The sequence below is a fragment of the Gordionus sp. m RMFG-2023 genome, chromosome 3, assembly GCF_954871325.1.
Source record: "Gordionus sp. m RMFG-2023 chromosome 3, tfGorSpeb1-WG-v2, whole genome shotgun sequence".
NCBI classification, from domain to species: domain Eukaryota; kingdom Metazoa; phylum Nematomorpha; class Gordioida; order Chordodea; family Parachordodidae; genus Gordionus; species Gordionus sp. m RMFG-2023.
In genome coordinates, this window is record NC_088777.1 from 21,616,187 (window position 1) to 21,630,200 (window position 14,014).

The window sequence follows — 14,014 nt, forward strand, 5'->3', positions numbered from 1 at the left end:
GACACTGCCGATTGAAAAAAATAAACATCTGGCAGACAAAGAACATTCCTTAACGAACAAAAAGAAAAACTTTCCAATATCATTAAAATGGTGAAAAACTTTTTAATAAACCCGTCTGAATTGAACTATAAATTGGATAGAAACTGACCATAAAAACTTGTATACAGAACAATATTAAAAAAAATGATCCAATATATGGAACCCTGACCCCATATGAACCGTTTAATTAGTGTACTTTAAAAAAAAATCGAGTATATCTTCTCGTATTATTTACCCTTCTTATTTATCCCATTTTAACATGATCGTGATGACGGATCACAGTAACCCCGGTTATTAACAAAATTTCACTTAATTTAGAACCCCGGTTTACTAATACCCGACCTCTTTCCAATTTTTTTTCCGATTGTCAAACAATCTCGTCCAAACATTCTGGCCCACTGAAAACTTTACCCCTAATTTAACTTCCACTGAGGTAATAATCTTCCTCTTTGGTTTTAAGAAATCTAAAGGACCCCGTGTTCGCCTACCTAAAAATAACTCTAGAGGCGTAACCCCCTCTCGATTGCGAGAATTGAGGTAATATAATTGAGACATGTAAGCCTCATCTTTATGGGTTCCAGCCTTTTTAATAAAATTTTTAACAATGGCTACCATCCTCTCAGCTTGTCCATTAGAGCTGGGATGATATGGTGGAGCAATAATGTGATTTGTCTGTGACTCAACACAAAACTATTTAAAATCCTCACTGACGAAGGCGGGACTCTCATTAGACACTATCGTGTCGGGAAAACCGAACCGGATATATAATTCTTTTAATTTTTTAACAACAATTTTTGTGGTATATCCATGTACTTCTGCATATTCTATCCACTTAAAATACGAATCTACCACTAAAAAATATGTTTTTTTTATCAAGATCAAAGAAATCAATGTGGATACGTTCCCAAGGTTTCTTTGATTTAGGCCAAATTTGCCCTAGTTCTTTGCGGGGCATAGGGGCACAGGTATTACAAGGAACGCATTTCCTAGTAATCCGTTCAATAGCATTGCCCATACCAGGCTACCATACATATTCCCGAGCCCAAGATTTCATCTTGTCTCGACCTTGATGTCCGGCATGCAATAAATTCATAATCTTACCCCTTAATTTATAAGGAATTACGGCCCTGTTTCCCCTCATAATACAATCATCAACAATAGACAATTCTTTTTGTATATTTTATAGGAATCATATTTGTTTTTCCAAAGTTTTTCTCCTGTTAAACTCAATTTTACTTGACTTAGATCTTTGTCGTTCACAGTATTTGTTTTCAAATCTACCCAATTGGTAGGACCCCCTTTTAAAATATAGACAGAGTACGCACTAAGGCCTTCTCTCTATCAATACTTATCCTATCACTTATTTCCGGATCTGCACAGCCTGAACCTAACCTAGACAAAATATCAGGCAAATGATTCTCTTTGCCTCGACGATACCTAACCTCCACGTTAAAACTGCCCACTAATAATAACCAACGCTGCAACCGGGGAGATAACATTAACTCCCTATTATCCTTTCGAAATAAGTGGATAAACGGTTTGTGATCGGTAAAAATTACAAATTTTTTACCAATCAAATATTCACGGCATTTTGTCAAACCGAAAATCACGGCCAAGGCCTCCTGTTCAATCACAGAATATCTCGTTTCTACACCCCGAAAAACTCGCGAGAAAAAAAGGATGGGCCTTTCCACACCATCAATTAAATGTAATAAGGCTCCTCCAACACCTTTGTTAGTTGCATCAACAGCTAATATGATTTCTAAATCATTGTTGAAACATACTAAAATTGGCTCTTTCCCAATCTTTCCCTTTAAAATTTCAAACGCTTCTTGTTGTTCCACTTTCCAATCAAATTGAACACCTATTTTTAATAACTCATACAACGGGGCAGCTACCTTCGCAAAATCCTCGATAAAACGATGGTAGTAATTTACCATACCCAAAAAGGACTGCACCTCAGCCTTACTATTGGGCTGCTTCAAATTTAATATATTCTTCAAATTTTTTTGTAATGGCTTCACCTCAATCCCATTTATTTGATGGCCTAAATATTCTACCTCCGTTACGCCCAAAATGCTTTTCCCCTTACTGGCTCTCAAGCCTTTACCATGAATTCTCTTAAAAACTTCCTCCAAACGTTGGTTATGCTGTTCAGGCGTCATCCCTGTAATTAGCACATCATCCATATAATAAAATACCCCCTCTAGTCCTTGGAAAACGGACGCTATGGTACGCTGAAAAATAGGGGCCGACACACTCAACCCAAATGGTAATCTACAAAAAGTGAACAACCCCTTAGGAGTCGTGATCGTCAATAATTTACGAATTTCCTCCCTCAAAGGTAATTGTAGATAGGCTGACGAAAAATCAACCTTTGAAAAATATTTTGCTCCCTTCAACTGAGCCAAAATTTCCTTAATTAGAGGCAACGGATATTTAACCTCTGCTACCCATCGATTTAGGATTACTCTGAAATCAGCATAGAGCCTCAATTTACCATTTGATTTTTTAAACGGTAGCAACGGGGTTGCCCATACACTATATTCCACTGGAACAATAATACCATCTTTAACCCATTGATCCAAATCTTCGTCAATTTCCTTTTTCCATTCAAAAGGAACTCGTCGACACGCTAGAAAAATAGGTGAAAATCCCTCCCTTAATTTTACATCCACTTGATAATCATTAAGACAACCTAACTTGTCTTCGAAAATTATTTCACATTTCTTCATTAAAAGAGATATACCTTCCCGCATTTTATGTAATTCATGAATACCAATAGCAACCATTGGGTTTTCATCAATGCTAATATTGTTTTCAACCATTAATTCCGTGGAATTTACATACCTATCAGAATTAAGGGTTGAATTATCTTGTTTTACGGTTAAATCCGTCCCTTCTATTTCATGCATTTTCTTTCGAGCATTATTAGCAATATTTTTGTTTTTAGTCTCATTTAGAGCCGAACCATTATGTATGGTAAAAATATTCCAATAATTATTGAAAGGACCTAACTGAATAATCCAATCCAACGCCATGATGGTCTCCATATCTTTCTTCACTACCCATAATCCAGGAAAAATGTGGTATCATGGAGAATTACTCTTAACTTATTTTTCCCAAAACTACAATTTCAGACCCATCAAATTGTCTGACACACATAGATTCTTTTTCAAGTTTACCCCCAGGCCAATGTTTATAATAATATCTTCTAGACATTATGGAAATGCTAGCCCCTGTGTCAAACAACATGTCGATGTCCCTCGAGTCAACTCTTACAGTAACTCTTGGACAAGGACAATGCGACTAATCTCTCAGTCATTAAAATCTCATATGTTTTAATTGACTGATCAATATTAATCTCATTTGAAAAACATCAGTTTCATGAGAATTCTCATTTAAACATAAATTCAACTCGGAATTTAGTGGTTCATTAACAATATTCATATATTTTTTTGCAATATCACTGGGATATTTTTCCCATCTGAAAGTATTAACATCCCTTTTATCGGAATATTTAACAATACCCTTAGGATATTTCTCCCATTTAATATTATTAGAATATTCATTATTTTTATTTTTATCATCAGGATAAAAAAATTTCTGTTAAAACCATGGCTTTTACGAGAATCATATCTCATTTCCGCATGGCTATTTACTTTTATATTGTTTCTACCTCCCGTTCCCCTACTTACTATATGATTACACTGGCAATCATATAGTCAATTTTCAATACAATTTATGGCTACATGTCCCGATTTGTTACATTTAAAACACAAACGGGATCTACCATAATTCGATTGTAGAACTTCAAATTTATTCGTGTTGGTACCAGAAATTTTTCTAACATTAGTATTTTCTAATGTCAATTTCTTTAACGGAAAACCCTCACGAAAATTTTGTTCTTTGACCACACAGGTCTCTACCTGGTGGCCCCTATACCCACAGCGTGTACATTTCAAATCTTCTAAGATTTTCTTATGACCAGAAAAACCATTTTTTTCAACGGAGATATTTTTTTCCATTTGACCATGTCGGACCACATATTTGGCCTTTATTACCATTACTATTCGCAATAACCAATTTATTTATATCTTGATATATAATCTTAATAACTTCTTTTATTTCTTTCAATTCTTGGAGGATAACTACAGATCTCTCCACAATATCCAAACGATCATCGTTATTACATTCCAAAGTTTCTACCATTTCTGGTCTGCCGTTCTTTATTTCATTTAAAACCACACTTAAATTACTTTCCAAAACCGAAATTTTTTTCCAACAATCAGCCGACACCGGAGTGTCTATTTTCCAATTTCCATTATACTTTGGTCGCAACCAGAGTACATTTTCCAAACAAAAATTTTATTATAATAGATAACCCACATATTATGATCAATAATAAAATTGTCACTAATGCATTATTTACATCAAATTTATCAACCATTTGATACAAATTTTGATAAGTAATACTCGGATACTATGAAATTTTATTAAATAGGCTAGGCTCAATATCAAAATTAAACATAAAACCCATCTCATTATATGGAAAATTTATATTACTTTAAATTGGCCGTGGTAAATAAATATTTTTAGAATATTTAAAAATGTGTTTTTTTTAAAAAAATTAATTAAATTTCTAAAAAATTTAAACAAAAATGTGATTGCGTTGTGTCCTGAGGAGATACACAAAATATAAAATAAAAATATTGTTTTTACCTTATAATAACGAATAACCTTGGTATCAAGACTATCCTGTAGTCACGGTCAACAACTGTCAATAAAAACGATGAAATTAAAAAAAATCAGAAATAGAAATGACAAACTAGAAAACTAAATAAAAAGAACTATCAAAATTGAGCAGACAATCCAAATTGGCAATGATCTAAATATAGAAATAATTTATTCAAATTACAAAAATCGCAAATAAAATAAGGTCTTCTTTTTTATTAGTAATTTTTAAAAAAAACAATTAAATATATTTTCATAAAAAAAACATTAATTCATAATTTTCATAAAAAAATTAATGATATAAAAATCTTTTTTCATCAAAAACTATAAAAAAAATCTAATTTGAAATGATTGACATTTCAAATATATAATAAAAATATTACAATTTACGACAACTACCTTACACCATAATTTACCAGATGACATCTTTACTAAACTACAATCTATAAGCACTGAAGCTGATCTTAAGAAATCGTCGACACTAATCAACAAGCTCAGATTATTACAGCCTGATAAGACTCGAAACAAGAAAATTAGCCATTTCAATGCTGCGGTCGAAAATAAGAACGAAAGTTTTTTAGAGTAGATTACCCGATTAGCTCAACATGAATTGCAACGTTGTTGTATACGATAAGGTTATAGAGAAAATAAAGGTGTTCAGGCTTGTCTAAAATAAAGTACAGGATTAAAAATTTACTCATTTTAGATGATGTCATAAAGATAGGTAAAGAATTAGATGAAACTGATATCGAAACATCATACATAAGATCGTTATCAAAGGTAACACAAACTCTTATGTAAAACATGTGGAGGGAGCAAGACAAGATAAGAAAGTTAACAAACAAAAGCCAACTAACAGCAGATATGATAATGCCCAGATGATACTGTATGATGAGACCAACAGAATTACGATAATCATTCAAACAACAGTTAAGACAACCATGACAGACACGACCACATCATGACAACCAAAGATTTAGAGAAATTTCTTATGTTCTTTTCAATAATTAGGACACAAGATATAATAACAATAATAGATTTAATAATAACAATTATGGATATAATAATAATTACAAGCCTTTTAATGATTTTAAATACAACAACAGATTTGACAACAATAGACAACCGTTAAAAAATGTTAGAGGTTATAATATCCAATGTGCATCAACAATTTTACGATCGCGACAATAAAAATTACGTGACTCATAATCCTAGACATCGCCTTACTTAAATAAGATGAATACAGTTAATATAGAAGTGATAGAAGTCTCTTACTCCCTGCCTACTTTAACATATATAACAAATAAAAAGTATTTATATATGCAATAATAATGTCTAAATATCAATCAAGCATTGATTAGATTTTTATTATTTAAATTATTTTATAATCCTAATTATATAAATATAATAATTTATTCATTGAAAATAAAGTTCAAAATCAATAATCTACTATATTATTCATTTTTAGATTTAATTTACTGTACCTATACCCAAGAAAATTTCTAAAATCCAAACCACTAACTTGGTTAAAACTCTGAGTATATTTAATTAAAACATCTTTTACTCATATATTTTATATTAGAAGTGAAGAAAGAAGAGATTGATTTCGAGATGAATTAAATGCTTAAAATAATACAAATGGAAACAAAATTGATAATATTTTAGACAAAAGAGGGGACAATTAAAAAGTTGGAGTTGAACAAAGTATATTTAATTAAAATATCTTTAACTCATTTATTTTAAATTTATTAGATAATAAAGAAAGAAGAGCTATTGATATTGAGTTGAAGGCTATAAATAATATAAATAGAAGCAATGTTGATGATATTTTACACAAAGGAAGATGAGGCTATGAAAGAGGTGAGGAATAAACTACATTTAAAATACAGTTGTTCAATTTTAAACTATGCTTTATATTATATAATAAAAGAGTAATTGAAGTTCCGAGAGATATAAAAATTGAAAGCAAAAGGTTAAGAGAAAGAAAATAGGTAAATTAATTTATATATATATAAGATATATTTGAAAAACAATAGAAGCTATAGGTGTTCAATCTGAAAATATCTCTTATGTTATTAAAATTTATGTGATTACAGATAAAATTAAATATAGGCATGATTCTTATTAGGATGGTATAGCCTGTTTTTGGTAGCAACAATCCATATAGAGGTATATTGGATAATGAAGGAAAAAAAATATATTTTTTTTATCATTTTTATAATTTTTACTTGAAAAATAATTTTATATTCGAATTCACAAATATTTAATGCTCTTTGATATTATAAATTATAATATATGAAAATATTTAATACTGTAATAAATATTTTCTATTAAAAAATAATATTTTTAACCCATCAAATGTCTTGTATTTATATGCTAGTATTAGTATATATGTCGTATTGGGATATGGAATCTCGTGGGATTCGGGATCCCAACGTGGGGATTCGAGATCTTGAATCCCCACGTTTTTTTGGAATCTTTTTTTTAAATTAAAAAAAATATTTAAATCGAATCCCCTTATTATATTTTTTATTAAATATTTTAGCTTTATATAAAAATTTTAATATTTGGAGAATTTCTTAAGAATTTAATAAAATCTTTCTTTCTTATTACTTTAAGTGATCTTTCTTTTCTTTCTTTCATTACTTTCCTAAAATTTTTTATTTTAATATTTGGAGAATTTCTTATGAATTTAATAATCATCTGTATACATTTTAATACAATATTTCAATTTAATGAAAAAAATTGACTCGTTTATTACAATATTTCGATATTTTTATTTTGTATAAATTTCAATAATATATTTCAATTTATTTCGAATTAACCCTTCCCAACAAAGGTTAAAAAAATCACTTAAACTTTAAAGATGGGGTCTATTTTACCCCTAATAAATACAAAATTTAAGATTTTATGCTAATTTTCCTAAAATTGCTTAGATTTTAAGACTATATTTCAATATAATGAATAAAATTGACTCATTTAATACTATATTTCGATATAATAAAAATATGCTACATTATTTTAAAAAATTATCACCAAATAATACTATATTAATTTAAAATAACATAAAAAAAACATAAAAAAAATAACAAAAAAAATAATATACCCGACTTAAGCAATAACCCATATTTTAATTTTTCTTTCTTTCTTATTACTTTCCTAAAATTTTTGAAAAAAAATATTCACAAAAACAACAAAAAAAATTGAAAAAACGAAAAAAAACACCACCAATTTTTTTTTAAATCTAGCTATTTTTTTTATATAATAAAAATAAACTTAAACTTTATTCATTTTTTTTCATCGTTTTTAAAAATTATTAAATTATATTTTTTTAAATATTCCGAATCTCCCTAATGGGCTAAGCACATCTAATTAAAAATAAACTTAGTACTCTATTCATAAACTAAATAATATAATTTTCAAAAAGGATATAATTAAAAGGCTAAAATAAGGGATTCAAATTAAAGCAATAATGAATGAAAAGGGATAAGATTGACATTTTTGTTTTTGTAAGTTTATGTAAAATCAATCACTTGACAAACCTTGATATTTTTTAAAATTCTATATTTTGAAATATTTGCTAAGTCTATTTTTATAACACTTATTTTTTATGGATAAAAATAACCCCGGTCTTCCGTATTAGATTGAAACAATCTAAGTTTTATATGATCAGATTAGCTTCTGCTTACAGTTATTCCACACATAGCCCTTACAAAAACAAATTTCCAAACTTTTTAAATCGTCTAAAATTAATTAAAAACAGATAGGATGTACATCATAAACTAGGTTTCGAAGATGATTTTTGAATACTTTTTATCAGGGTTGGCAATTCGGTCAATTGACCGGTCAAATTCAGTCAATTGACCGGAGGAGTATTTGACCTGGTCAAATACTCCAAAATATTTTAAGTGATAAAATTAATTTCAAAAGTATAAACGGCATGTTTAATAGTTAATTATGTGGAAAGCAGTAATTTCTATAAAAAACAATCAATTCCCACCTAAAGTTAGTGGGATAAACTTTGCCCACCATGCCCATTAAGACTAATAATTACTAGTTATACTTTTTCTTTAGAAAGAAATATGTCGATTTGGGATATTCTTAGTAAAACAGAAATCGATTGAAGATTTCGACATCGGGAAAGATGGAGAGGATTTAATACCTTTGTCTAGATATTTTTTTGGGAAAATGTTTACACCCACCCTCTCATGATTTAATCCACCAGAAGACATAGATTATAGTTAAAATTGAAGGAAAATGAAAGAAAAATGTTAACAATTCTACGTATTATTGATTATTTTCGCTTTAAAATGTTAACTCTAAAGTTTGACTAAAAAAAGGCCGTTTAAATCTGTACTTTCTCACTCTTAAACATTTTTAAAAGATTAATTAGTGCTGTTAAATAGTCGAGTTCTCCTTATACTTTTGAAATTAATTTTATCACTTAAAATATTTTGGAGTATTTGACCGTATTTGACCAGGTCAAATACTCCTCCGGTCAATTGACTGAATTTGACCGGTCAATTGACCGAATTGCCAACCCTGATAAAAAGTATTCAAAAATCATCTTCAAAACCTAGTTTATGATGTACATCCTATCTGTTTTTAATTAATTTTAGACGATTTAAAAAGTTTGGAAATTTGTTTTTGTAAGGGCTATGTGTGGAATAACTGTAAGCAGAAGCTAATCTGATCATATAAAACTTAGATTGTTTCAATCTAATACGGAAGACCGGGGTTATTTTTATCCATAAAAAATAAGTGTTATAAAAATAGACTTAGCAAATATTTCAAAATATAGAATTTTAAAAAATATCAAGGTTTGTCAAGTGATTGATTTTACATAAACTTACAAAAACAAAAATGTCAATCTTATCCCTTTTCATTCATTATTGCTTTAATTTGAATCCCTTATTTTAGCCTTTTAATTATATCCTTTTTGAAAATTATATTATTTAGTTTATGAATAGAGTACTAAGTTTATTTTTAATTAGATGTGCTTAGCCCATTAGGGAGATTCGGAATATTTAAAAAAATATAATTTAATAATTTTTAAAAACGATGAAAAAAATGAATAGAGTTTAAGTTTATTTTTATTATATAAAAAAAATAGCTAGATTTAAAAAAAAATTGGTGTTGTTTTTTTTCGTTTTTCAATTTTTTTTTGTTGTTTTTGTGAATATTTTTTTTCAAAAATTTTAGGAAAGTAATAAGAAAGAAAGAAAAATTAAAATATGGGTTATTGCTTAAGTCGGGTATATTATTTTTTTTGTTATTTTTTTTAATGTTATTTTAAATTAATATAGTATTATTTGGTGATAATTTTTTAAAATAATGTAGCATATTTTTATTATATCGAAATATAGTATTAAATGAGTCAATTTTATTCATTAAATTGAAATATAGTCTTAAAATCTAAGCAATTTTAGGAAAATTAGCATAAAATCTTAAATTTTGTATTTTTATTAGGGGTAAAATAGACCCCATCTTTAAAGTTTGTGAATTTTTTAACCTTTGTTGGGAAGGGTTAATTCGAAATAAATTGAAATATATTATTGAAATTTATACAAAATAAAAATATCGAAATATAGTAATAAACGAGTCAATTTTATTCATTAAATTGAAATTTTGTATAAATGTATACAGATGATTATTAAATTCATAAGAAATTCTCCAAATATTAAAATAAAAATTTTTAGGAAAGTAATGAAAGAAAGAAAGATCACTTAAAGTAATAAGAAAGAAAGATCACTTAAAGTAATAAGAAAGAAAGAAAAGAAAGATTTTATTAAATTCTTAAGAAATTCTCCAAATATTAAAATTTTTATATAAAACTAAAATATTTAATAAAAAATATAATAAAAATATTCCGAATCCCCATCCCCATGGGGATTCGGAATATTTAAATATTTTTTTTAATTTAAAAAAAAGATTCCAAAAAAAACGTGGGGATTCAAGATCTCGAATCCCCACGTTGGGATTCCGAATCCCACGAGATTCCATATCCCAATACGACATATATATGCATAATAAATGACAAAACATGAAATATAATTTATAAAGTATAATATACTTTTAAAAAATCCGGCCGAAGACCGGAAAAAGAGATTGTAAAGGTTAGTAACACCCCTGACCTCTATCGAGTGGTTAAAAAGCCCTATTGGGTCGATTTTTAGAAACGGTCCGATTAAGATTATAAACAAGGTAATATTAGGTGATCCTGAAGACTTACTCATAGATGGCAGAAAGGTTTGGATATCTATTTGCTATATCTCGAGGCTTGCATAATATTTTTTGGCTTGAATCTTAATTGGGCTGTTTTTTTAAATCTAACCAAATAGCGCTCTTTAAGAAGACTAGAGGTAAGTTTATCCTTTTTAGAGTTGGCTCAAAACCTGTTTAAAATGGAGCTATTCATCACCACTAATTATTAGTGGTGAACATTACTCTATCACTATAGAGTGGAAACGCGGAGACGACTTATAAAAATAAAACTTTTTGCTGCTAAGATTTTTGACTATATGAAAATTTTAATAACTACAATAAGGAGAAAAGGTGTTCAAATTTAAATGCTAATTTTTGGCAGGGCTCAGTCCCTCTTCAAAATTTGGAATGGTGGCTAAAAATCAAAAAATTTAGTGAGGGATGATATAGCCCCCGTAGCCTTCTCGCAATACACATGGTATTGTTATTTTATTATTTACAGTAACGATAAAATAAATGTAACAAAATATATTTATAAAAATTTATTATAACTACTGTCTTTTTAAAAATTCAATATAATTAAGATTTGAAAATTTGAACAATTTAAAAAAAAAATTCAAAACAAATCCACATTAATTCAGAAGCGTTGCTAACTTTTACATAAGAAGCCAATTTTTTTAAAAAGTATCTATTACCTTTACTCAATTTAATAATTTATGGGGGGCTTCGCCTCTCTTACCACACTATGAGAGCACTTGGTCTATATTGCCAGGTTTAATTAGTATACATATACTCGTTAATCAAATTAATGTCTAACACAAATGTAGAGTCTAATAAAAAAGCTTTAATCTCATACATAAACAATAAAAAATTCCTAAAACTGCATCTAACTTTAAGAATTTAATATAAATAAAAAATTTATTTAACCAAATTCTTCTAAATTGTGTATAATTTGAGGAATCTTTGAATATTCAAATAGTTAGCATTTGATTTAGTTAAATTTTGATGTGCACCATAGGCGTGGCCAAGATGAGTTGGGGGGGGGGGAGGAGAGGTGCCAGTTTTAGGTGATTTTATTCCCATAAGGAGGTCTTTAAGTACACTTATTGAAGACTCTTGGCTATATTAGATTTTGATAAAAATAATTTTATTGGGGCTACACTTTTTTTGTATAAAAATGTTTTTTTTCTAAAATATTTTAGTTATTTTAAAAAACTATTAACTTTTATTTTCTTTAAATTCTTTGTCGTAATATGTTGTATACATTTTTGGGAGGGAAGGGGTGTATATGGGGCAGTGTTGTTAAAATAGCGCGCTACTTTTTTCAGTAGTGGTAACTTTAGCTGGCTACTTTTTTTAGAAAATAGCTAAAGCGGTAGCTCGCTACTAATTTAGAAAGTAGCGCAATTTTACATAATAAATACATCTAAAAATTATTAAAATATATTTTTTATTAAATCAAAAATTATAATCCTTTTATTTTATTTAATTTTGAAATTTATATTTAAAAATATACATTATAAATCTAGTTAGCATTATAAATCTATTTATTAAAAATGTGTGAGATTGTTGAAGATAGTGAAATTTCTTTGGAAAATGAGAAAAATATAGATTATCCTTTCCCAAAATTCAAAAAATACTTTAATCTTGAAGAAAAAATTACTACTGGATATCGGTTTCGCAAGAAAATTTTGCCAACTCTATTATACAATTATATAAAATGAATGATTTATTGCTTGATTAGCCATAATTTAAATTGGCTTAATTTACATTTCAATCTATAATATTAATATAATTAATTCAAAATTAATATATTATTAATTACCTTGTGTATAATAATTATATTTTTAAAATCTTTATTTAAAATAATTTAATTCTATTTTAATATTTTTTTATAAATGAATCTAAATCTCAGATAAATTTAAAAATTAAATAGGTATTTTTCTTATTTTATAATTAATACAATAGCTTTATATAAATTAGATTTCCAGATCTGTATGATGATGATAATGTAATAGCTGCTATCGTTCATCCTAGTTTCAAGTTAAATTGGCTATACATTAATTTGACATCTAAATGGCAACTTGATAGGCTGATGGTAACATTAAAAAATGCGATGCCTAACCACGATACTAATACTATAGCAAGATCGAAACCGCGGCCTTACATAGACGATTTTTTTAAAATAAATAATAATAATATTATTGAACCTCTAGATTATTATTTTAATTCTAAAAATACTCATTTAAATATCTTTGATGATTTTTTTCATATAAAATGTGTGTTTATTATTAATACTGCGTTGCCCTCAAGTGCTAGTGCTGAACGATTATTTAGTATGGCAAAGCTTATACTTTCTGATCGTCGCTCTAGACTTGGGGATGACAGTACAAAATGTTATTATTATAAAGTGCAATATTAAATAAATTATATATATATATATATATATAATATATATATATATATATATGTGTAACAAATTATAGTCATGTTTTTATACCAATATTTTATTTGTGGAAATAAAGTTATGTAAAAAATTTTAAAAAAAAAATCAAAATAGAGTAAAGAGTAGCTAATAGCGCGCCACTCATTTGAAAACGATAGCGATAGCGCACTATTTTTTTTATAAAATAGCAGCGGTAGGCGTTTAACAACATTGATATGGAGAGATTTGTCATTAGCTTTAAATGATATTTACAACAGGCAAATTTCCGAAAGGGGTTTTTTCTGTTTTCCCCTCCTGGCTATTCCTATGATGCGTTAATCTAATAAAGAATTATTTACAAAATAAAAATTATAAGTAGATGTACCCTTCAATGAGTTATAAACTGATGTAAGATTGAGAATCCTTTTAAAATAAAAAGCTGGGAGGCATCGATTAAATGAAAAATAAAATATTCAACTGAAAAATATTATTATTTGGGCTAATAATTTAGCAACTACTTTCAAGCTATAAATTGTAATTTAGTATAGTTTATGTCTATAATCTTCTAATAAAATAATCATCATAAACAGATGTACCTTATAATGAATGGCA

General features: G+C 27.8%; 1 long non-coding RNA gene across 4 annotated transcripts; it reads left to right on the forward strand.

The window, feature by feature from the left end:
• Nucleotides 1–5,060: 5,060 nt before the first annotated feature.
• Nucleotides 5,061–13,658, forward strand: LOC135926465 (uncharacterized). Of its 4 annotated transcripts, XR_010571885.1 has the most exons (8): nucleotides 5,061–6,083; nucleotides 6,242–6,311; nucleotides 6,356–6,477; nucleotides 6,526–6,633; nucleotides 6,704–6,764; nucleotides 6,810–6,844; nucleotides 6,886–6,942; nucleotides 12,961–13,657. It is a non-coding gene; the product is annotated as an uncharacterized LOC135926465 (long non-coding RNA). The 4 variants fall into 4 exon arrangements; XR_010571884.1 differs by having other exon boundaries at nucleotides 6,526–6,764; nucleotides 12,961–13,658; XR_010571883.1 differs by having other exon boundaries at nucleotides 6,810–6,942; nucleotides 12,961–13,656.
• The last annotated feature ends 356 nt before the right edge of the window (nucleotides 13,659–14,014 follow it).